Genomic DNA, 25,853 nt, shown 5'->3' with positions numbered 1-25,853 from the left:
ACTCATAGACCCATCTCTGGTCCAGCTGCTGAAGCCAAAGGAATACAGAGCTTGGATTAGCCAGTCTTGGGTCTTTTTTCTACCACTGGGATTTGGCATCAGGACCAACCCAACCTTAGGGACTGGGCTTCATTTGGAGAAGGAGGAAGACAGCAAGAATCTTCAACACGACAGATGACTGTATACTAAGGTCACAATGGGATGTGATGCATAAAGTAACTTTCCAAGAAACCAGAAGGAGGGCTGGGGAAAGGGATCAGTGGTTAAAGTTGCTGGCTCTTGCTGGGTGTGGTGGTGCACTCCTTTAATCCCAGCACTTGGGAGGCAGAGGTAGGAGGATCACCGTAATAGGAGGATCGCCATGAGTTCAAGGCCACCCTGAGACTATGTAGAGAATTCTAGATCAGCCTGGGCCAGAGTGAGATCCTACCTTGAAAAAAAAAAACCAATGAAGTTATGAAATTTGCAGGAAAATGGATGGATCTGGAAAGGATTATACTAAGTGAGGTAACCCAGGCCCAGAAAGCCAAGCGCCACATGTTCTCTCTCATATGTGGATCCTAGCTATAGATGATTGGGCTTCTGTGTGAGTAGGAAGAAAACTCAGTAGCAAAGGCCAATAAGTTAGAAAAGAGATATAAAGGGGAGAGAAAGGAAGGGAGAGGGTACTTCATAAGATGGTATTGTATATATATAAGTAGAATAGATTAATAGGGGTGAAAAGGCCCAAAGTGAGGTCAGGGGAAGAGACTGAGTAAAGAAAAGGTGGAGGGAGGGCTAATCAAAATCTAAGAGGATATAAATAAATCATATGGAATCTACTTTTTTGGACAATGGAACACTCAGGAGCCATAGATTGTTGCTAGAAAAATTTCGGTGCCAGGAATGGGATACCTTCCAGTGAGTTGTTGGCCAGGGAGGTCCCTGATGGCTCCAAAACATTATAGGCCATTGCCAAGGCCCTTGGTTTCCCACCAGGAATAAATCATAAGACCCTACTGCTAAAGACTCCACATACTGGGCTGCAAGGCCACTGAGAAATCCTGCTGGAACTGAGCTGATAATCTCCTCTGTGTAGACCAGCTGACGGAAAGCTGGAAGACGCTATTCGGTATGCAGTTCAATGGGAGAAAGAGAATTCACTAGTGAAGATACTCAACAGTGGACATTGCAAGCCTTATATTTGGCCAGCCAGGCCAAATGAGCCAACAAGTACAATAGTGGCACGTCTGTCATGGTGGAAACCAACTGCCCTCTAATTGGACTGGAGGCCTGCTCTGTGGGAGGGAATACATCCCTGATACTGAAAACTTAAAACAGGGATAGTCATGAGCCCTAGGGGTGTAACGTCTGCTGCTGTCTGGCTAAATGTATATACTACACTTATCAAATTGCCCAGTAAGTACTTCTCTTAAAGTTCATACCCTTATATTAATGCTACTCTCACTTTTGGTAGAGAATCTTCTCTTTTCAGATGGCAGTGACCTTGGGATGACTCAGAAGGCATCATGGTGCTGGAAAGAAGTGACTGGAGTGCTCAGTACCGCAATATCTCTATCATACCTTTCAAGGCTCAGGGTCTAATGCAGAAGAGGTGGCAGTAAGAGTGTAAGAACCAGAGGAAGGGTAGGACTCCTTACAACGTGCTCTCCCCAGTCACAAAATGGTCTGGATATCCATGACCTCATAGTGCCTGACACTACCTACACAAGACCATCATAAGAGAAGGAAAAGATCATGACATCAAAATAAAAGAGAGACTGATTGAGATGGGGAGGGGATATGAAGGAGAATGGAGTTTCAAAGGGGAAAGTTGGGGGAGAGAGGGTATTACATGTGATATATTTTTTTGTTTGTTTGTTTTTCAAGGTAGGGTCTCACTCTAGCCCAGGCTGACCTGAAATTCACTATAGAGTCTCAGGGTGGCCTCGAGCTCATGGCAGTCCTCCTACCTCTGCCTCCCGAGGGCTGGGATTAAAGGCATGCACCACTATGCCTGGCTTCTACATGTGATATTTTTTATAATCATGGAAGTTGTCAATAAAAATTTGAAAACTAACTAACTAAAGAAATAAATAAAAGGAGGAAAAAAAAAAGTTGCTGGCTTTAAAAGCCTCAGAAAACCCAGGCTTGATTCTCCATTACCTACGTAAAGCCAGAAGCATCTGGCCTTCATTTGCCGTGGCAAGAAACCCTGGTGTGTACACACACACACACACACACACACACACACACACACACACACACACTTGCAAGTAAATAAATAAATAAAATAATCAATAGAAACTGGAAGGAAGACAATGAAAGGAATTTGAACTTCTGGAGGGTAAACTGTTTACTCTGCAAAGGTTGAAGAGTGCAAAAGTAGCGGAACTTGGGCTGGAGGGATGGCTTAGCGGTTAAGGCATTTGCCTGCAAAGCCAAAGGACCCTGGTTCAATTCCTCAGGACCCACATCAGCCAGATGCACAAGGGGCGCACGCATCTGGAGTTCGTTTGCAGTGGCTGGAGGCCCTGGCGTGCCCATTCTCTCTCTCTCTTTCTCCCTCCCTCCCTCTTTCTCTGTCAAATAAATAAATAAATAAAAAGAAAAAGTGGCAGAACTTGAACTTAGATTTATTCAGTTCGAGTTCTACAGTCTACATAGTCAGCATTAAGGGGACTGATCAAGGGAAGAAAGACTACGACAACAAGAGGGTCTGGGAGCCACCATGAAGGAACACTTAGCTGGGTATAACTTCGGAAAGCCTTTCTGAAGGAGGTGATGGGTTCTTCCTGTTGTTAATTGTTATTTTGTTGAATTTTGTTTTTGTTTTTTCTAGGTAGGGTCTCACTCTAACTCAGGCTCAACTTGGGTTCACTCTGTATTTCCAAGGTGGCCTTAAACTCACAGCAATCCTCCTACTTCTGCCTCCCAAGTGCTGGCATTAAAGAATTAAAGGCAGCCAGGTGTGGTGGTGCATGCCTTTAATCCCAGTACTTGAGAGGCCGAGGAGGAGGATCACCATGAGTTCAAGGCCACCCTGAGACACCATAGTGAATTCCAGGTCAGCCTGAGCTAGAGTGAGACCCTACCTTGAAAAACAAAAAAACAAACAAGCAAAAAAAAAAAAAAAAAATAATTAAAGGTGAGCATCACATGCCCTGTTGTTGTTGCTTTTTTGAGGTGGGGTCTTGCTCTAGCCCAGGTGGATATGATGTTTTAATTGAGCCCTAAAGGACTGTAGAAATTAGCAATTGGGTAAAGGAGAAAGCCAGAGGGAGATTTAGTTGAGTAAACAGGGAAAGCCAGAATTTCACTTTTGGACTGTCACAGTTTCCATGGGCTGGGGACTTTCTCATCCTCCCCCACTCCTTCCTCCTCCCAGATCTACCCCACAACACAAGTCTTCTGATGGTCATTCACATGGGGATTTTGAGGAGCACTGTCACAGTGATTGGGACAGTGGCCTGGGCTCAGGCAGCACTCTCTCCATGACTATCATCACTTCCCCTCTGGAGAGTAGAATGAGTTGTAAAATGATGGTGGGTGATGGGATGGCTGGGCATTCTGTGAGAGTACTAGACACCACCAAACCCTATGCTTCCAGTGGGTCACTTGTACAAGTTACATATGAATCTCTATTTTCTAAAATTATTGCTCCTGGGCTGGGGTATAGTTTAATGCTAGAGCACTGCCTAGTATGTATGAGGTCAGATTCTCAGCGCTGGGAAAAAAAAAAAACAAAACTAAAACTGTAGCGAGTTAAGTAATGAAGGAAGTGTCCTAATGGCTACAGGGTGTTGCAATCAAGGCTGTGCCGCTTTGCAGCCACATGGCACATTTATTTCTAGTAAGAGGGGAGCTAAAGTTCTTATTTTGTAAGGTAGTTTAGTTTAGGTGGTTAATGGACAGGTGTACTCTAAGGCTGGACTTTTATTTACTTAATTTATTCATTTTTGGCTTTTCAAGTTCTCACTCTAGCCCAGGCTAACCTGGAATTCACTATGTAGTCTCAGGGTGGCCTTGAATTCATGGTGATCCTCCTACCTCTGCCTCCTGAATGCTGGGATTAAAGGCATGCGCCACCACACCTGGCTAGGATTTTTTCCGTTTTGTTTTGTTTTGACGTAGGGGCTTGCTCTTGCCCAGGCTGACCTAGAATTCACTGTGCAATTTCAGGGTGGCCTTGAACTCATGACAATCCTACCTTTTTCTCCCAAGTACTAGGATAAAGGCATGTGTCACCATGCCCAGCCTTAGGACTTTTATTTTTAAAAAATATTTGTTTGTTTGAGACAAGGCGGGGGGAGAATAGGCACACCAGGACCTCTAGCCACTGCAAACAAACTCCAGACACATGCACTGCCTTGTGCATCTGGCTTTACATGGGTACTGGAGAATCGAACCTGGGTCCTTCAACTTTGTAGGCAAGTGTCTTAACCACTGAGCCATCACTCCAGCCCTATTTTATTTTATTTTATTTTATTTTATTTTATTTTATTTTATTTTATTTTATTTTATTTTGAGACTGGTTTACATGTAACTCAGGCTGCTCTGGAACTCCCTTTGTGGCTGAGGCTGACTTTGAACTTCTGATCTTTCTGACTCTTCTTCCAGAGTGCTGGAACTATGTCCTTTTGATGTAGTCCTGAGGATTGAACTCAGAGCTTCCTGCATACTAGACATGCACTGAGCTACATTCCTAGCCCCCTGAGGTAGAGACTCTTAGCAACTTGGCTCTGTCACTGGCAATTGCTCTGTAATTCTATTTCCTTGGCTGTTAAACAGGGATACAAGAACTACATCATGAAGTTGAGTTGATACTTACAAAGTTTCTTGGGAATTGCACTGAGCAAGTAGTTCAGTAAATACTAGGTAGTCTTCCTCTAGCTCCTTTATATTTTTGATTCTTCTTGGGCTCTCCTTGTCAAAGGATAGCTGCCCACCCAAACCTCATGCTCAACTTCCACTGCCTAGGACTGAGGATTACCCACATCTGAGCCCTGCCCTCACAATTAGGTGGTTTTTCAAGGTAAGGTTTCACTCTAGCCCAGGCTGACCCGGAATTCACTATGTAGTCTCAGAGTGGCCTGGAACTCTCAGTGATCCTCCTACCTCTACCTCCTGAGTGCTGCGATTAAAGGTATGAGACACCACCTGGCTCCTTTTTTTCCTTAAGGCAAATCCAAGACACTGGCCTTTATTTGTGTGTGTGTGTGTGTGTGAGAGAGAGAGAGAATTGGTGCACCAGTGCCACTGCAATTGAACTCCAAATGTGTGTGCCCCCTTGTGCACATGTGCGACCTTGTACGATTGCATCACTTTGTGCATGTGGTTTACATGGGATCTGAAGAGTCAAATGTGAGTCCTTAGGCTTCACAGACAAGTGCCTTAATCACTAAGTCATCTTTCCAGCCCGTAGTCCATTTTGCAAAGAATATTTAAAAGCCAGGTCTGATGACACACACCTTTAATCCCAGCACTTGGGAGCCAGAAGTAGGAGAATCACAGTGAGTTTAGGTCTACCCTGAGACTACATAGTGAATTCTAGGTCATCCTGGGTTAGAGTGAACTCTTACCTCAGAAAAAAACAAAAGCCAGGTATGGTGGTGCATGCCTTTAATCCCAGCATTCAGAAGGCAGAGTTAGGAGGATCACTGTGAGTTCGAGGTCAGCTTGAGTTTATATAGTGAATTCCAGGTCAGCCTCGGTAGAACAAGACCCTACCTCAAAAAAAAAAAAACAACAAAATAATAATAATAATAATCAACTGAGCATGTTAGTGCACACCTTTAATCCCAGCACTTGTGAGGCAGAAGTAGGAGGGTCACTAAGAGTTTCCTGAGTCCACCCTGAGACTACATAGGGAATTCCAGGCCAGCCTGGGCTACAGAAAAAACCCTACCTCATAAAAGGGGGCGGGGCTGGAGTGATGGCTCAACAGTTAGGGCACTTTCTTTTTTTTTTTAAATTTTTAAAATTTATTTATTTATTTGAGAGCGATAGACAGAGAGAAAGACAGATAGAGGGAGAGAGAGAGAATGGGCGCGCCAGGGCTTCCAGCCTCTGCAAACGAACTCCAGACGCGTGCGCCCCCTTGTGCATCTGGCTAACGTGGGGCCTGGGGAACTGAGCCTCGAATCAGGGTCCTTAGGCATCACAGGCAAGCGCTTAACCACTAAGCCATCTCTCCAGCCCTAGGGCACTTTCTTGTGAAGCCTAAGAACCCAGGTTCGATTCCTCACTACCCATGTAAGCCAGATGCACAAGGTGGTGCATGTATCTAAATAAGTAATATATTTTTAAATTTAAAATATCTTTTAAATAAATAAATATTTTTAAATCTTTAAAACAAAAAAGGAAAAAGAAAAAATCGAAAAATAGGGACTAGGGCTGGGTGTAGTGGCACATGCCTTTAATCCTGGCACTCAGGAGGAAGAGGTAAGAGGATTGCCATAAGTTCAAGGCCACCCTGTGACTACATAGTGAATTCCAGGTCAGCCTGAGCTAGAGTGAGACCCTACCTCACAAAACAAAAAAAAAGGGTGGGGGGACTAGAGAGATGACTCAGCAGCTAAAGTTTGATTCCCACCACCCACATAAAGTTGGACTCCAACTGGAACCAGGAGAATCCCAAAGCTCACAGGCCCTTTGATCTGGCCTGATACTCAACAGTCACTTATTCTTAGTACTTTGATGAATTTTGAGTCACCCTGGTAGTCACCACCATCTCCAAAAAGAAGCTTCTTTGATCAAAGATGAGAGTAGCATTAATATAATATAATAGCCACTGCGAACAAACTCCAGATGCATGCATCACCTTGTGCATCTGTCTCACGTGGGTCCTGGGGAATCAAATGTGGGTCCTTTGGCTTTTCAAGCAAACGCCTTAACCACTAAGCAATCTCTCCAGCCCTGAGAGAGCAATTGGTTGGGCACAATATATCAATATATTCTTTTGTTTTGTTTTATTTATTTGTTTTTCAAGGTGGAGTTTCGCTCTAGCTAGTCTGACCTGGAATTTACTATGTAGCCTCAGGATAGCCTCAAACTCACAGCGATCCTCCTAACTCTGCCTTCCAAGTGCTGGAATTCAAGGCATGTGCCACAACGCCAGGCTTGTTTTATTTTTCAAGGTAGAGTCTTGCTCTAGTCCAGGTTGACCTGGAATTCACTATGTAGTCTCGAGGTGGCCTGTAACTCACAGCGATCCTCTACCTTTGCCTCCAGAGTGCTGGGATTAAAGACATACGCCATCATGCCCAGCATCATCAGTATCTGAAAAGAGAAACTTCTCTAACCAAAAGTGAGAAATGCATTAATACATAAGCATCAACATAGGTATTTTTATTTTTTTCCTCCTATTATGCAGGGCTTGTATAGGTAGCATCAACTTTGACTCTTACATTCTTTCATATATATAATTTTTATTTATTTATTTGACAGAGAAAGAGGGAGAGAAAGAATGGGTGCGCCAGGGCCTCCATCCACTGCAAATTAACTCCAGATGGGGGGGGGGGGCCCTTGTGCATCTGGCTAACGTGGGTCTTGGGGAATTGAACCTGGGTCCTTTGGCTTTTCAGGCAAATGCCTTAACTGCTAAGCCATCCCTTCAGCCCAACATAGGTATTTTTAAAAAGGAAAGAACATTGTCACATTGTCTTTGGAAAGCTCCTTCACCCTCTTGAGAGAATAAGTGAAAACTGCAACTAATGGGTTAAGACATGCCTGTGTCATTTTTTTTCTGATTGTACATACTTTAACAATATAGTTTTACACACAATGCTGACATCAACATCACTTCATATATAACAGAAAAGCTTAAAACATATGGACTTTCAGTAATATTCATACCATAGTACATCTAAACCTAACTCATACCTTGATGCATTACCATTTATTTATAACTTATATGGCTAGAGGCAGGGGAGATGGCTCAGCAGTTGAAGGCGCTTGCTTGCAAAATCTGCTGATTGGGTAGGGCTCACCTCCCCAGCATAAGGTGCATGTGTGTGTGCTGTTAGTTTGCCCATTCTCTCTCTTTTTATTCTTCCCTGAAGTAGGGTTTCACTCTAGCTCAGGCTGACTTAGAATTCACTATGTAGTCTCAGGGTGGCCTTGAACTCATGACGATCATCCTACCTCTGGCTCCCAAGTCCCGAGTGCTGGGAATAAAGGCATGTGCCACCACACCTGGCTAAAATAACTTTTTTAAATTATTATTTAAAGACCAGGTCTGGTGGCACATATCTTTTACTCCCAGTACTCAGGAGGTTAAGGTAGGAAGATCACTGTGAGTTCAAAGCTAGCCTGAGTCTGTATAGTGGATTCCAGGTCAGCCTGGGCTAGAGTGAGAACCTACCTCTAAAAACCATTAAAAAAAAAAAAAAAGCTGAGCATGGTGGCTCACACCTTTAATCCCAGCACTTGGAATGCAAAAGTAGGAGTATGTCCATGAGTTTGAGGTCAGCCTGCAACTACAGAGTGAGTTCTAGGTCAGCCTTGGTTAGAGTGAGACCCTATGTTGACTTCCCTCCCCTAAAAAAAACTGTAAACAAACTGGCGGGTTTTTTTTTTCAAATTGTTAATAAGGTACAGGAATGATATGTTGTGTGCAGTATATACTTTATGAATGACTTTTCTGGGGATAATACATTGTTTGTTCGAGGGCTCCCTCTGGTGGAGACAGTGTCTTAGCCTCCATGGTTTCCTCTCACAAAGCCAAAGTACAATTTCTTTCTGGGCGTGGTGGCACACGCCTTTAATCCCAGCACTAGGGAGGCAGAGGTAGGAGGATCACCCTGAGTTCAAGGCAACCCTAAGACTATATAGTGACTTACAGGTTAGCCTGGGCTAGAATGACACCCTATCTTGAAAAAACTAAAAAAAAAAAGGTATCCTTTCATTCACCAAAAATTCAGTGGTTATTTACTAGGTGTCATAATTTATTCTGATGACAAAATATACACACAGCCATGTATAGAGGCATATGTCTTTAATCTCAGCACTTGGGAGGAGACTTGTCATGAGTTCGATGCCACCCTGAGACTACAGAGTGAATTCCAGGTCAGCCTGGGTCAGAGTGAGACCCTACCTGGTGGGGAGGGGACACGAACATGACAAACATCCAAGGTAGGAGTGATGGTGCACACCTGTAATACCAGTACTTAGGAGGTAGAGACAGGAATATCAGGAGTTCAAGGCCAGTCTGGGCTACACAGTGAGTAGCAGGACTCGCCTAGACCTTATCTTAACAGTTAAAGGCTGGTTGTGGTGGTGCACGCCTTCAATCCCAGCTCTTGGGAGGCTGAGGTAGGAGGGTCACTGTGAGTTTGAGGCCAGCCTGGAGCTAGAGTGAGTTCCAGGTCAGCCTGGGCTGGAGTGAGACCCTGCCTTGAAAACAAATGAGCAAGCAAACAAAAAGACTGTCAACAAAAAACTAAGCATTCAAGTCCTCATGGAAGTTATGTTCTGGTGGTGGGGCAGAGAAGACACTAAGGCAATTTATAAGCAGCTTGCTGAACAAGATAAATGTTATTAGAGAAAAATTATTTGCATAGAAAATACAAGGAGAACAATAGTGTTCCAATTTTAGGCCAGTCAGGTGTGGTGGACATGCCTTTAATCCCAGCACCTGAGAGACGGTAGGAGGATTGCCATGAGTTCTAGGCCACCCTGAGACTACATAGTGAATTTCAGGTCAGCCTGGGTTAGAGTGAGACCCTACCTCTAAATAAAAAGAAATGTTCAAATTCTAAATATAGTATAAGGGAAGTTGGGTAGGTCTCACTGAGAAAGTGATTTTTTGGGGGGTACAGACACTTACTGTAGCCCAAGCTCATGCTGTAGCACAGGCTGACCTTGAGCTCACAGACCTGAGTGCTGGGATTATAGGCATGTACCACCATAATGGGTAAGTGGGTAACAGGGCTGGGGAGATGGCTCAGTGGTTTAAAGGTGCTTGCTTGCAAAGCTTGACACCTTGGGTTTAATTTCCCAGCCACCCACATAAAGGTGGGCAGGCATGTGCGTGTGTGTGTGCGTGCATGTGTGCCTGAATGATACTGGTGTCTGAAGGAAAAGTATTTCAGGCAGAGGGATCAGCAAGCACATAGGCCATGAGTCTAACCGCAGGATTGAGGAAGAGATAACAGAGGGAGGCTGAGAGGAGGTTAGAGCTGTATTAAGGAGAGTCAAACTTTTAGCAGTCCAGTCAATAAATAGAAGGATTTTGGTTTTCACTCTGCCATAGTCCTTCTTTGGAGGAGGTACATGACCTGATTAATGTGTTAACAGGAGCCCACTGCTACTGTGTTAATAGACTGAGGGATGGCAAGGGTAGAGATGGGGCCCACGGAGTCACAGATTGACTGATTATACCAAGAGGCGTGGTGAATGGTCAGATTCAGGAATTTTTTTTTTCAGGGTAGGGTCTCACTCTAGCCCAGGCTGACCTGGAATTCACTATGTAGTCTCAGGTTGGCCTAGAACTCATGGTGATCCTCCTACCTCTGCCTCTGCAGTGCTAGGATTAAAGGTGTGCATCATCACACCAGTTTAGATTTTTTTTTTAATTTTTTATTTAGTTATTTGAGAGCGACAGACACAGAGAGAAAGACAGATAGAGGGAGAGAGGGAGAATGGGCGCGCCAGGGCTTCCAGCCTCTGCAAACGAACTCCAGACGCGTGCGCCCCCTTATGCATCTGGCTAACGTGGGACCTGGGTAACCGAGCCTTGAACCAGGGTCCTTAGGCTTCACAGGCAATCGCTTAACCACTAAGCCATCTCTCCAGCCCCCAGTTTAGATTTTTGTTGCTGTTGTTTTGAGATAGGGTCTCACTCTAGCCCAGGCTGATTTGAAATTCACTATGGAGTCTCAGGGTAGCCTGGAACTCTGCATCCTGTGTGCTGGGATTAAAGGTGTGTGCCAGCCAGTGAGACCCTACCTCAAAAAATAAAATAAATAAATAAATAAAAATTAAAGGTGTTTGCCACCATGCCTGGCTTTAAAAAAAAAAAAAAAAAAGATTTGTTTTGAGCCGGACATGGTGGCACACGCCTTTAATCCCAGCACTCGGGAGGCAGTGGGAGGAGGATCACTGTGAATTCGAGGCTAGCCGGAGACTCCATAGTGAATTCCAGGTCAGCCTGGGCTAGAGTGAGGCCCTATCTCAGAAAACCAAAAAAAAAAAAAAAAAAAAAAAAAGATTTGTTTTTATTTATTAGAGACTGAGAGGGAGAGAAAGAGAGAGTGAGAATGGGCACACCAAAGCCTCTAGCTACTGCAAAGGAACTCCAGATGCATGTGCCACCTTGTGCATCTGGCTTACATGGGACCTGGAGAATTGAACCTGGCTCCTTAGGCTTTGCAGGCAAGCGCCTTAACCACTATTCAATCTCTGCAGACCCTGGATTCTGTTTCTTGATTTTATTTTGTTGAGGACTCCCCTCCTCCCAAATTGAATAAACTTCAGGCATACACAGATTTCAATCTTGTCTTTGCCTGTACTTGGGTTGTGATTTAAAATTAAGAAAAACAGGGGCTGGAGAGATGGATTAGTAGTTAAGGTGCTTGCCTGCAATACCCCAGTTCAATACCCCAGTACCCACACAAGCCAGATGTACAAGGTGACACATGAATCTAGAGTTGGCTAGAGGCCCTGGCATGCTCACTTTCTCTCTGCCTCTCTCTCAAATAAATCAATAAAGTATTTCAAAAATCAAAAACATTTATCAGGGTATGGTGAATTTGAAGCCAGTCTGAGACTACATAGTGAATTCCAGGTCAGCTTGGACTACAGTGAGACTCTATCTCACAAAACAAAACAAAAACAAAAATTCCAGCACTTTGGGAGGCTGATGCATGTAGGATTGCTATGAATTCTAGGCCATCCTTTGACTAATTCCAGGTCAATCAGGAGTAGAGCAAGACCCTACTTCAGAAAACAAACAAAAAACATTTAAAGGCTAGAGAGATGGCTCAGGATTAAGGCACTTTCCTGCAAAGCCTATCGACTGGAGTTCAATTCCCCAGTGCCCACGTAAAACCAAATGCACAAAGTGGTGCATGTGTCTGAAGACTTTTTGCAGTGGCAGGAGGCCCTGGAGAGCCCACTCTTTCTCTCTCTTGTATCTCTCTCTGCTTGCAATTAAATAAAAACGAAAAAAAAAAAGCAAAGTTTTAATTTCTGAAAACAAGATGTATAAAGTGAAGTTAACTGTAAATCCCATATAAACCTAACATAAGGAATAAACTTAAGTTTTGGATATAAAAGATGAGTGGGTCAGGTGTGATGGCACATACCTTTAATTCCAGCACTTGGGAGGCAGAGGTAGGAGGATCGCCATGAGTTCAGGGCCACCCTGAGACTACACTGTGAATTCCAGGTCAGCCTGGGCTAGAGGGAGACCCTACCTTGAAGGGGGGGGGGGGGAAGAGCCAGAGCCAGTCCGTAAGTCCCTATATTTCAAAACAACTTCTCACTCATTCTTCCTCTTCCAGATTTTCTAAATTTACCAACTACATCCAGTATTTTACTTCACCTTCCCTTTTGGGAGGCAGTAACTACACCCTTTTTAAAGACCTCTTTGAAACATGACAGCTAAGTTAGGGAGATGGGTCAAGTGGTTAAAGGTGTTAGCTCCCAAAACTTGCCAGTCCTGATTCAATTCCCCAGCACCCACTTAAAGCCAGACACAAAAACTGTCAGTTTCTTTTGAAGTAGAGCTTGGTTTTACTCTAATCTAGGCTGACCTGGAATTCACTTTGTAGTCTCACAGTGGCATCAAACTCAGGGCGATCCTCCTACCTGCCTCCTCCCCCACTGCCCATTATCTTTTATTTATTTTATTTGACAGAGAGAAGGGGTAGGGGGAGAGGGACGGGGAGGGGAGAGAGAGAGAGAGAAAAAGAGGGAGAGGAGAGGAGAGAGGGCGGGAGGGGCGCACCAGGGCCTCCAGCAGTTGCACACGAACTCCAGACCCGTGCGCCGCCTTGTGCGTCTGGCTTACGTGGGTCCTGGGGAATCAAACCCAGTTCCTTTGGCTTTGCAGGCAAGCTCCTTACCCGCTAAGCCATCCCTCCAGACCCTGCATACATTATCTTGATGTACGGTGCGGTGACACTTCACTATGAGCTTCGGGTGGCAAAAAATGTTTTTTACAGAGGACGCAAGCGCTGTATACCCGGGCTGCCGCAGCTTCCACCTAGGGCGCACACCCAAAGTCACCCGGCCAGCCGGAGGTCTCGGAGCCACCCGGAGAGGGCGGAGTCAAGGCATTTCCCCGCCCCTCGCGGGCCTAACGCATGCGCGCAGAGGTCCTGGCGGAACGTGAGGTGACCCTGGACGCTTACTTCCGCTTCCTAGGGATGCGCATCCGGGTCGCGCTAACGCCGCGGTTTCCTCTACCGTGTTGGTAGCACAGCGGCTCTGTGCCGGTCCCCATGTCCTGCTGTGGGGCGTCTGCAGTCTTTCGGTGAGTCCCCTCCGCCGACGGGGGCCGCTGGAGTTGAGCCTGTGGGGCGACGGCTTAAGAGTCCCGTCTCAGTCCCAGTGGGCGGCGGTGGGTGTGTGGGTGGGTGGGGGGAGTCTCTTCGCCGGTCCCTTGTCCCCGCAGCTCTTCCCTCAGCCCCGCCGGTCACGCCGGCCTCGCTGCTCTCGTCTCCGCGTGACCTTTCTTTCCTTCGGCCCCAATTGTCCCTTTCCAACCCGGGTTCCGTGCCTGTCGCCTTGGTCGCTGGCCTCTGGTGTTCCGACCTCTCTCCGGAGTTGGGGGCTCACGGTTCTGTTCCCCCAGCGCCCCGGCCCACCCCTTCATTGTGCTCATCCTGGCCCACTGCCACACCGAGCTTGGCTGAAGGTCCCCCTGGGATCGCGCGCTTTTTGACCCTTCCAGGAACCCGTAGATGACTTGAATGCTTCGCCTGGACTTCTCCTGCCCAAGTCTCCGTCTGGGCCGGACCCTGCCGCCTGGGTGCGGGGAGCTGGGGAGAAGGGGGTGCGGTTCTGCTCCGAGGCGCGGGAGTGCCCTGAGCTCCGGTAGCTTCCCGTAGATTGAGGACAACAAAGGCATTCCCGGGTTCCTCGCCCGAGGAGCTCAGTGTTTTTGGGTTTCTCAAGAGCTGCGAACAGGTGGCCAGGCACACAACGCGGCCCCGCTGGCGGTCGGGCTTGTGGGATCTTGTTTATTGACAGGTCGGGGATGGGCTGTCACTTACGTCTGTCCCATGAGAGTGGATGTGCACAGCCGAGGCAGAAACGCGGATGCTCTGGTACGGTCAGCTGTTTTCTGCACGGATTTTACTAGAGGACAATTGCTGTGACGGGCCACTGAATTTCTTGGGACATTATTAGCTTTAGATTTTGTTTGTTTCGAGGTAGGGTTTCACTCTAACCCAGGCTGATCTGGAATTCACTATGTAGTCTCAGGGTGGCCTCGAACTCACGGTGATCCTCCTACTTCCGCCTCCCAAGTGCTGGGATTAAAGGTGTACGCCACCATGCCCGGCTGGGAATATTCTTTTAACTCGTTTTTCTTTACTGTTGGTATCTTGTAGCCATCTTTTTTTCAGTTTGAGGTTCAAGGCATCTTAAGTTTCTCTAAGGGTTTGAAATCATCTATAATGAAATGGGATTGGATTCAGTAATTGTAGCCCATTAACCACCTTTTAAAAATTAATTATTATTATTTGGTTTTTCGAGGTAGAGTCTCACTCTCGCTCATGCTTACTTTGGAATTCGTTATGTCGTCTCAGGGTAGACTTGAACCCACGGTGATCCTCCCTCTGCCTCCCGAGTGCTGGGATTACAGGCATGTGCCACCATACCTGGCTCCACTTCCCACATTTTGTGATCCAGGTTATATCTTGAGGAACAGGGTTGGGTAATTTTTTACCTCTACGGTTTTTGATGTTTGAGTAGCATTTGATTGTAAGTGTGGTTAGTTTCTATGAGTTGTGATCTAAAATGCAGTAAATATAAACAGAACGAATAAAGCTTTTAGTGTTGTCTTCTCTTTGGCTGAGGTCTCTCACATTATGTGATTTCTCTGTATGAGAGTATAGCATAGATTTTGGCTTACTCTAAAATTTGGCTGTTCCCTTCATCTATTTTTAGCGCAGGACTTTGGAACGTAGTCATGTCAGTTGTAGATGCCACAGAGAAAGACCCTTTGGTTGGCTTTCAGGACTTAATTGCTGAGGAAAACCCCTTTGGAAGTTTATCTGTTCCTCTTCTCCAACATCTAACTGGAACAGTAGCTTTTGTTCAATCTGACCTCATTATTTCCCAGCCTTAAAAATTCTAGTTTTGGCTGGGCGTGATGGCGCATGCCTTTCATCCAAGAATTTGGGAGGCAGAGGATCACTGTGAGTTCAAGGCCATCATGAGACTACACAGTGAATTCCAGGTCAGCCTGAGCTAGAGCAAGACCCTACTTCGAAAAACAAAATAAACAAAACAACAACAACAAAAATTCCAGTTTTGGGGCTAGAGGTGGCTGAACCATTAAAGTAAGCCCTGCAAAACCTAACAACATGGGTTCAATTTCTCAGTAACTACATAAAGCCAAATGTACAGTGGTGCCTGTGTCTGAAGTTTGTTTGCTGTGGCTAGAGGCTTTGGCATATCCGTTTTCTATCTGCCTTTGTTCCTATCTCTCTCTTCCTCTCTCTCAAATAACAAAAATCCAGTTTTGTGGGCTGGAGAAATGGCTTAGTGATTAAGGCACTTGCTAGCAAAGCAAAAGGACATAGGTTCAATTCCCCAGAACCCACATAAAACCAGATAAGGTGGTGCATGCATCTGGAGTTCATTTACAGTGGCTGAGGTCCTGGCATGCCCATTCTCTCTCTCTATCTGCCTCTTTCTCCCTCTCAAATAAATAAAAATATTTTTAAAAATTCAGTCTTGAAGCCAGGTGTGGTGGTGCACACCTTTAATCCCAGTACTCGGGAGGCAGAGGTAGGAGGATCACTGAGTTCAAGGCTACCCTAAGACTATGTAGTGAGTTACAGTCAGCCTGGGCTAGAGTGAGAGCCTACCTCGAAACCCCCTTCCCCCAAAAATATTCAGTTTCAGAGAGATGGCTAAGCGGTTAAGGCACTTTCCTGTGAAGCCTAAGGACTCATGTTCAACATCAGATCCCACGTAAGCCAGACGTAAAAAAACCCACAAGGTTGCACATGCCTACTAGGTGGCACAAGCGTCTGAAGTTTGAGTTCAGAGATTGAGGCCCTAGCATGCCAATTTTCCCTCCCTCTCTCTTAAAAAAAAAAAAGTTTTAGGGCTGGAGAGATGGCTTAGCAGTTATGGTGCTTGCCTGTTAAGCCTCATGACCTGGCTTTGATTCTCTAGTACTCAGGTAAAACCAGAGGCATAAAGTTGGTACATGCATCTGGAGTTTGTTTATAATGGCTAGAGGATCTTGCATGCCCATACTCACTCCCTCACTCACTCTGTGCCCATTTGTCTCTCTCTCTATATCCATCAGCTTGCAAATAAATAAAAATACTTTAAAAGCAGGGGTTTTTTGTTTGTTTTTTTTTTTTGTTTGTTTGGTTTTCAAGGCAGGTTGTTGCTGTAGCCAAGCTGCCCTGAAATTCACTGTGTATTCCCAAGCTGGCCTCAAATTCACAGAGATCCTCCTGCCACTGCCTCTCAAATGCTGGGATTAAAGGTGTATACCACCATATCTGGCTTTTTTTTTTTTTTTTTTGAGGCAAGCCCCACAGATTGGCTTTTTATTTTTATTTTTATTTTTGGTTTTTCAAGGTAGGTTCCCACTCTAGCCCAGGCTGACCTGGAATTCACTATGTAGTCACAGGGTGGCCTCGAACTCATGGCAGTCCTCCTACCTCTGCCTCCCGAGTGCTGGGATTAAAGATGTGCACCACTATGCCCAGCTTTTTTTTTTTTTTTTTTTAATGAGAGAGAGCAAGAGAAAATTGGCATGCCAGGGCCTTCAGCCACTGTAATCAAACTCCAGACACGTGCCACCTTGTGTGAATGTGTGATCTTGTGTGTATGCCACCTTGTGAGTCTGGCTTATGTGGGATCTAGGGAGTTGTACATGGATCCTTAGGCTTTGCGGACAATTGCCTTAACCACTAAGCCATCTCTCAAGCCCCTGGCTTTTTTTATTTTGTTTTTGGTAGACAGGTTGTCATGTAGCTCAGGCTGGCTTCCAAGTTTCTACCTAGATAAGGATGACTTCTGATCCCTCTACATTTGTCTCCTAGTGCTGGATTGTAGACATTTCCCACCACACTGGGCTAATACTAACTTTATTTAATTATACTTTATTTTAATATTTATTTATTTATATGAGAAAGAAGCAGAGAGAGAGAGAGAGAGAGAGAGAGAATGGGCGCTGCAGGGCCTCTAGCCACTGCAAACTCCAGATGCTGCTCCCCCTTGTGCATCTGGCTTATGGGGTCTTGGAGAGTTGAGCTGGGATCCTTTGGCTTTGCAGGTAAAACACCTTCACTGCTAAGCCATCTCTTCAGCCCTGACTTAATTTAGATTAATTAATTTATTTTTGGTTTCTCAAGGTAGGGTCTTACTCTAGCCCAGGCTGACCTGGAATTCACTGTGTAGTCTCTCAGGATGGCCTCGAACTCACAGCAATCCTCTTACCTCTGCCTCCCGAATGCTGGGATTAAAGGCATACAATACCATGCCAGGCCACCTGACTTTTTAAAATAAGTTAGCCAGTCAGCCTTATACAGTTAGCATTTCGTATCTAAAATATCTTACTAAACCAGATGCAGAAGAAGGCACATGCATCTGGAATTCGTTTGCGGTGGCTGGAAGCCCTAGCGCACCTATTCTCTCTCTCTCTCCCTCCCTCTTTCCCACTCTCAAATAAATAAATAAAAATAAAATATTTTTAAAATATCTTACTACACATTCTGGTGGATGCACATTAAGTTATTAGGTTGGTTAATATTTGTACCGGCTAGGTTTGTTTCTATTTTTTCCCCTCCTAATAAAATAACAATAATCTTTGTAATACAGTGCTTTTAGGGGAAAAAAAAACCAACCCTGATATGAAATGAATACACTCCTCTGGAACAGGCCTCAAATGCAGTTGGAAATCTATTGGTGGCCAGATGTGGTAGGTTTGAGGCCAGGCTGGAACTACAGAGTTGATTTCTAGGTCGGCCTGGGCTGGAGCGTGACCCTACCTCAAAAAAAAAAAAAAAAAGCCATCTGTGGTCAGGTGTGGTGGTGCACATATTTAATCCCAGCACTAGGGAGGGCAAGGTAGGAGGATCACTGAGTTTGGGGACATTCTGAATTCTAGGTCAGCCTGGGCTAGAGTAAGACCCTACCTCAAAAAAAAAAAAAAAAAAAAACTTTAATCTTTTTTTCCCCTCCTTTTTACAGTATTGTCTTTTGGGGATTGAAGAATGTTTGGATTTCCTGGGCCTTTTTAAATTGTATTTTATTTATTTATTTATGTATTTATGACACACACAGACAGAGGAGAGAATGAGTGTGCCAGGGCCTCTAGCCATTGCAAACGAACTCATGATGCATATGCCACCTTGTCCATCTGGCTTTACTTGGGTACTGGGGAGTCAAACTCCGGTCCTTAGGCTTACAGGCAAGTACCTTAACTGCTAAGCCATCTCTCAAGTCCATCCTAGGCATTTTTTATTACCTCAGAAATGAACCTTGATTTTATAAAGCCTAAATAATGGTGCAGAGCAATTAAGAGGAGCCCCTATTGCCCAGTTAGTCACTGTGCCCAAGCATATGGTTTTAAAAATTTCAGTAAGCCAGTAGCATGCATAAGTTTAACACTTGGAAGGTTGAGGCAGGAAGATGCAAAGTTCAACGTTATCCTCAGCTATATTGAGTTCAATGCCATCTTGAGCCACATGAGGCCCTGTCTCAAAAGACAAAAGGGCTGGAGAGATGGCTCAGCTGTTCAGGGCACTTGTACAAGCATGAGGGCTTGAGGAGACCTGAGAGAACTTGAGTTCAGTCCCCAAACACACATAAAACAAACAGCTGAGCATGGTTACATCTGTTGTTAACTTCAGTCCTCTGGAGGAGCAGAGACCTGAGAGTTCCCAGAGCTCAAAAAAACAAAACAAACAAACAAAAAAACAACGGGAAGAGTGGTTGGAATGAGATACCCAGCATTCCACTCTGGCCACCACAGATGAACACACCCCACTGGAGGCAAGTGTATGGGATTCCACATGCACACATACATATGCATATACCACACACACAAGAGCAAAAAGCAGGGTTAGAGAGATGGCTCAGTGGTTGGGATGCTTGCTTGCAAGGCCTGATTTCCCAGTATCCCTGTAAGGCACAAGGTATTGTATGCATCTGGAGTTGGTTTTCAGGGGCCAGAGGCCCTGACATGCCTATTCTCCCATTCGCTGTCTCTCTCTGCAAATAAATAAAGATATCATAAAATTATACAACAAAAACCTAAATCTGCAGTTATAATGGATATGTGAAGTTATGAAAAAGTGTGGTCCTTTAGAGAATTGCTGTCAACTGGAACCTTACCCCCTTTTCCTCACAAGTGAGGTGATCTTCCTACCTCTGCCTCCTGAGTGCTGGGATTGGCTTAATTAGAACCCTTTCTTAGTGTCCATTTAACAAAGTTTAGATTTATTCAGTTGCTTTTCATAAACATTGCTTCTATTGTTGGCACTTAGTCTAAAGATCACAAAGCTGCCTTATTCTACTTGTGTTCCCTCTCCAGGCTTTGTAGACCAAGAAAACAGGACTGAGGAATGAAACAATTTGCTATGGTATGTGTAGTCAGGTGAAAGTAATCGGTTGAGGAGGAGCTATTAGGGTTTGTGATGGTGGACTGCATTTATTGTCCCAGTTCCTTTATTGAAATTACAGAGTGGGAGGGTGATATTGATAGTAATAATTCTAGCTTATCCTAACCAGACACAAGGTCAGCAGACATAGTCTTAGTATTTTTACTAGTTATCACCCCTTAATTGTATAGTTCTTAAAAACATTTTACTTTCTATATTTTTTATTTTATTTAAGAGAGAGAGAGAGAAAGAGAGAGAAGGGTACATTAGGGCCTCCAGCCACTGCAGATGAACTCCAGACGCATACACCACATTGTGCATCTGGCTTAAGTGGGTCCTGGGGAATTGAACCGGGTTCTTTAGGCTTTGAAGGCAAGTGTCCTAACTGCTAAGCTTTATTTCCAGCCCATATTACAGGTTTTTTTGAGACAGGATCTCATTCTAGCAGCCCTACAACTTGAAGCAATCCTCCTGAGTGGTAAGTGCTGGGATTACAGCCACTTAATCACTTTATTTATTATTTATTTATTAGAGACAGGATGGTGGTAATGTTGGGGAACAGGTACACCAGGGCCTCTAGCCACTACAAATGAATTCCAGGCGCATGCTCCACCTTGTGCATATGGCTTACATAGGACCTGGAGAATTGAACCTGGGTCCTTAGGCTTCCCAGGCAAGTGCCTTAACTGCTAAGCCATCTCTCCACCCCCCATTTAATCACTTCTTTTTTTTTTTTATTTTGTTATTTATTTATTTGACAGAGAGAGAGGGAGAGAGAGAATGGGTGCACCAGGGCTTCCAGCCACTGCAAACAAACTGCAGATGCTTGTGCCCCCTTGTGCATCTGGCTAATGTGGGTCCTGGGGAATCGAACCTGGGTCCTTTGGCTTTGCAGGCAAATGCCTTAACTGCTAAGCCATCCCTCCATTCCCATTTAATCACTTCTTAATGCTTAATGGGTACTTACTGTATGTTGGGTGTTACTAAAAGCTCTTCAGTTGTGTTAGCTCACTCATTTTGGAGAACTGAGAGAATGATTGAGAAAGGATAAAGGAGAAAATGTGCTTATTTTCTATGTCTTCTCTTGACTGATGAATTCTGGTCCTTAATGATCACCTTGTGGTATGTGGCATGAGAAAGAGGCAGGTAGAGAGAGAGAGAGAATGGGTGCGCCAGGGCCTCCAGCCACTGCAAACGAACTCTAGATGCATGCACCCCCTTGTGCATCTGGCTAACATGGGTCCTGGGGAATCGAGCCTTTAACTGGGGTCCTTAGGCTTCACAGGCAAGCGCTTAACCACTAAGCCATCTCTCCAGCCCATGTGGTACATTTTTATACCTTGTTCAGCTGACCTGGAATTCACTATGTAGTTCCATGTAGGCTTCCTGGTCATGTTAATTCTGTGCCTCCCGAGCGCTGGGATTAAAGGTGTAAGCTACTGCACCAGTTTATTCAGCTTTTAAAATCTTTGGTATTGTCTATTGTTCCAGTATGAGGCATGTCACTATGGTTTGAGACCTCAGGCTTTGAAGATAACTAAACTTGCTTGAACTTGAATTCCAGATCAGTGACTTTCTAGGTGTGCAACCTGGAACAAGTTACTTCTCTGTGTTTTCTCATGTGGAAAATGATGATAATAAATAGTAACTATCTTTTTTTTTTAATTTTTTTAATTAATTTATTTATTTGAGAGCAACAGACACAGAGAGAAAGACAGATAGAGGGAGAGAGAGAGAGAGAATGGGCGCGCCAGGGCTTCCAGCCTCTGCAAACGAACTCCAGACGCGTGCGCCCCTTTGTGCATCTGGCTAACGTGGGACCTGGGGAACTGAGCCTCGAACCGGAGTCCTTAGGCTTCACAGGCAAGCACTTAACCGCTAAGCCATCTCTCCAGCCTAAATAGTAACTATCTTATAGACACAATGAAAAAATTAAAGCAGTATATATTAAAGGTATTTAGAACCTTGCATATATTAGCTATTCATAGTGTCAGCTCACATTCAGATCTCCTGGGAATATTTGTGAATATGCTGAGTTTTATATATTTGCTGGATAACAGTATCTGATTCGTATGTAACGATGCTATATTGCTCACAAACTTTGAAAGTATCTTTTCTTGAAGAATTGTATGAAAAGTTCTTGTGTGGAATTTTGGAATCAAAGCCAAGTGACAAAGTTTATTAGGTCTGGGTCCAAAAATTACAGTTTTTTTTGTTGTTGTTATTGTTTTTGAGACAGTAGTTTAGGCTGCCCTTGAGTTCACTATGTAGCTAAGGATGACCTTAAAGTTTCTTTTCTTTTCTCCTCTTTTGTTTTGTTTTCTTTTTTCTCTTGTCTTCTCTTCTCCTTTCTTCCCTTCCCTCCCCTCCCATCCCCTCCCTTGTTGTTGTTGTTTTTTGTTTGTTTGTTTTGTTTTGTTTTTTTGAGGTAAGGTTTCTTTCTAGCCCAGGCTGACCTCAAACTCAAATCAATCCTTCTGTTTCTGCCTCCCAAGTGTTGTGATTAAAGGCGTGTGCCACCACACCTGACAATATTTACTTATTTGAGGGGGGTCAGAGAGAATGGGCACCACAGGGCCTCCTGCCACTGCAGATGAACTCCAGACACTCATGCTATTTTTTGCATCATGATCACTGAGGTACTGAATCAGCTCATCAGGCTTTGCAAGCAAGCACTATTAACTACTGAGTCATATCACCAGCCCCTCTTTTTCTTTCTTTCTCTCTTTCTTTCTTTCTTTCTTTCTTTCTTTCTTTCTTTCTTTCTTTCTTTCTTTCTTTCTTTTTTTTTCCAAGGTAGGGTCTCACTCTAGCCCAGGCTGTCTTGGAATTCACTATGGAATCTCAGGGTGGCCTGGAACTCATGGCAATCCTCCTACCTCTGCCTCCCAAGTGCTGGAATTAAAGGCGTGCGCCACCACGCCCGGCTCTTTTTTTAAAATTTGTTTTTATTAACAACTTTCATGATTTTATATAATATATATATATTTTTCCAGGCAGGGTCTTGCTGTAGCCCAGGCTGACCTGGAATTCACTATGTAGTCTCAAGGTGTCCTCAAACTCAGGGCAATCCTCCTATGTCTGCCTCCTGAGTGCTAGGATTAAAGGTGTGCACCACCATGCCCAGCTTCTTCCTTCCTTCTTTCCTTCCTTCCTTAGTTAGTTTGTTTCTTTTTGTTTGTTTTGTTTTGGTTTGGTTTTTCGAGGTAGGGTCTCACTGTAGTCCAGGTTTACCTGGAAATCACTTTGTAGTCTCAGGGTGGCCTTGAACTCACAGTGATCTTCTTACCTTGCCTCCCAAGTGCTGGGATTAAATTCGTGCACCACCATACCTGGCTTCTTTCTTTTCTTTTTTTCTTTTTTTAGATATATTATTTGCAAGGGGAGAGAGAGAGACAGAGAGAGTGGGTGCTCTAGGGCCTCCAGCTACCTCAAAAGAACTCCTGATGCATGTGCCACTTTGTGCATCTGACATTTACATGGGTACTGGGGATTGATCCCAGGTCATTAGGCTTTGTAGGCAAGCACCTTAACCACTGACCATCTCTCCAGCCCCCTTCTTTCTTTTTTGCATGTGTATGTGGTGTGTATTATTTGTGTGTGTTTATATGTGTGTGGGCAGAGGTCAATATATAGTGTCTTCCTCAATCACTCTCCACCTTAGTTTCCAAGACAGTGTCTCACACTGAACCTGATGCATCAGTCATACCTTCCAAGTAGCCAGAAGAATTCACCAACTTTACCCGTCAGTTGGCTTGAGCTATTTATTTATAGAATGAGTTAACCAGCATGGAGATGGATTTTGTTTGTCTGCCAAAAACTAACTAACTAACTAACCGACCGACCATATATGTGTATACACACACACACACACACACACACACACACACATATACATATACTGGGATAGATGTATAAGTGGTTCCATTTGGGGGTGGGTGGAAATGAAATGTGATTTGTGCTGTTGTTCAAGTTTCAAGAACTTAAGCTCCTTTTAGGGCTATCTCATTTTATTTATTTATTTGACAGAGAGAGAGAGAGAATGAGCGCACTAGGGCCTCCAGCCACTGCAAATGCGTGCTCCCCCTTGTGCATCTGGCTATTATGGGTCCTGGGGTATACAACCCGGGTCCTTTGGCTTTGCAGACAAATGCCTTAACTGCTAAGCCATCCCTTCAGCCCTGGTTATCTCATTTAATACAAGTTTTTTTCAGTTCCTTCCCACAAATTTCATAATAGAATTCCGTTGAAGTGTACCATATTTTCTTATCTTATTTTTGTTTGTTTGTATTTTTGAGGTAGTTTCTCATTCTAGCTCAGGCTGACCTGGAATTCACTATGTAGTCTCAGGGTGGCCTTGAACTCATGGCAGTCCACCTACTATTGCCTTCCAAGTGCTGGAATTAAAGGCATGTGATTTGAGAGAGAAAGAAAAGCAAATAGAGGGCTGGAGAGATGGTGGAGTGTTTATGCACTTGCCTGTGAAGCCTAAGAACTCCGGTTCAAGGCTCGATTCCCTGGGACCCACGTTAGCCAGATGCACAAGGAGGTGCATACATCTGGAGTTCGTTTGCAGTGGCTGGAGGCCCTGGCTTGCCCATTTTCTCTTTGCGGCTTTCTTTCTCTGTCGCTCTAAAATAAATAAATAAAAATTAAAATTAAAAACAACGACAACAACAAAGAAAAGCAAATTGAGAGAGAGAATGGGCACTGCAGCACCTGTGGAGTAAACTCCAGATGCATGTGCCATCAGTGCATCTGGCTTTCATGGGTATCGGGGAATTGAACTTGGGTCCTTTGACTTTGCACGCAAGCACCTTAATTGATAAGCCATCTCTCTAGCCCAAGGATGATAGCCTTTTTTTCCTTTCAAGGTAGGGTCTTGCTGTAGCTCAGGCTCACCTGAAATTCACTTTGTAGTCTCAGACTGGTCTTGAAGTTACAGTGATCATCCTACCTCTGCTGGGATTAAAGGTGGGCACTACCACATCCACCTATTTTTAGCTTTTTGAGAAATTGCTCCACTGATTTCCCATCTTTAGCTCCACGGTGATCTTGTAAGACAACATCCATTAGTTAGGGTTAAAAAGTAGATACTAGAAGTAAATAGAATGAGTTTGAGCGTCTTCAAAGTTCCATTCACAGAGAATTGTCAGTGTTTTCCCTATCTGGCTATTCTTTTTTTTTATTTAATTTTTAAAAAATATATTTACTTTTATTTGAGACAGTAAGGGAGGGAGGGAGGGAGGGAAGGAAGGAAGGAGAGAGAGAGAGAGAGAGAGAGAGAGAGAGAGAGAGAGAGAGAGAGAGAGAGAAGGGAGGGAGGGAGGAGGGGAGAGAATGGGCGTGCCAGGACCTCTAGCTACTACAAATGAACTCTAGACGCATGTACCCCTCATGCATCTGGCTTACGTGGGACCTGGAGAATCAAACCTGGGTCCTTAGGCTTTACAGGAAAGCACCTTACATCTGTTAAGCCATCTCTCCAGCCCTAGCTCTTTTTTCTTCTCTTTCTTTTTTTTTTTTAAGAAGTTAAAGACCTTTATTTATTATTTATATTGAGTTCCAGATTAACCCAGGCTACATGAGACACTGTCTTAAAAAAAAAAAAAAAAAAAAAAGGCCAAAACTGGGGCTGGAGAGATGACTTAGCACTTAAGGCACTTGCCTGCAATGCTATTCTTTCTTTTTTTTTTTTTTTTAATTGACAACTTCCATAATTGTAGACAATAACCTATGGTAATTCCCTCACTCCCCTCCACTTTCCTCTTTGAAACTCCACTCTCCAGCATATTCCCTCCCCCTCTCAATCAGTCTCTCTCTCTTTTTTTTAAATTTAATTTAATTTTTTCTCAATTTTTTAAAACATTTTCCATGATTATAAAAATATCCCATGGTAATACCCTTCCTCCCCCCCTTTTCCCCTTTGAAATTCCATTCTCCATCACATCCTCTCCCCATCTCAGTTTTTTTTTTTGAGGTAGGGTCTCACTTTGGGATTACCGGTGTACCCCACCACACCCAGCTAGTCTCTCTTATGACATTAAAATAAAAGACTGGCTGGACGTG

The 25,853-nt window shown here is 44.3% G+C and overlaps 1 protein-coding gene across 4 annotated transcripts in view; it reads left to right on the top strand.

Annotated features, from left to right (window-relative positions):
• Positions 1-13,342: 13,342 nt before the first annotated feature.
• Eya3 (EYA transcriptional coactivator and phosphatase 3) overlaps positions 13,343-25,853 on the top strand; it is a 106,283-nt gene continuing 93,772 nt past the window's right edge. For all 4 annotated transcript variants that reach the window (XM_004671246.2, XM_004671245.2, XM_045150214.1 and 1 more), the window contains exon 1: positions 13,343-13,459. The gene's annotated coding sequence lies outside the window, so the exon portion shown is untranslated. The remainder of the gene's footprint in view (positions 13,460-25,853) is intronic.

The sequence above is a fragment of the Jaculus jaculus genome, chromosome 5, assembly GCF_020740685.1.
Source record: "Jaculus jaculus isolate mJacJac1 chromosome 5, mJacJac1.mat.Y.cur, whole genome shotgun sequence".
Taxonomy (NCBI): Eukaryota; Metazoa; Chordata; class Mammalia; order Rodentia; family Dipodidae; genus Jaculus; species Jaculus jaculus.
Note: the sequence above shows the minus strand (reverse complement) of the source record. Positions and strands in the feature narration are given on the sequence as shown.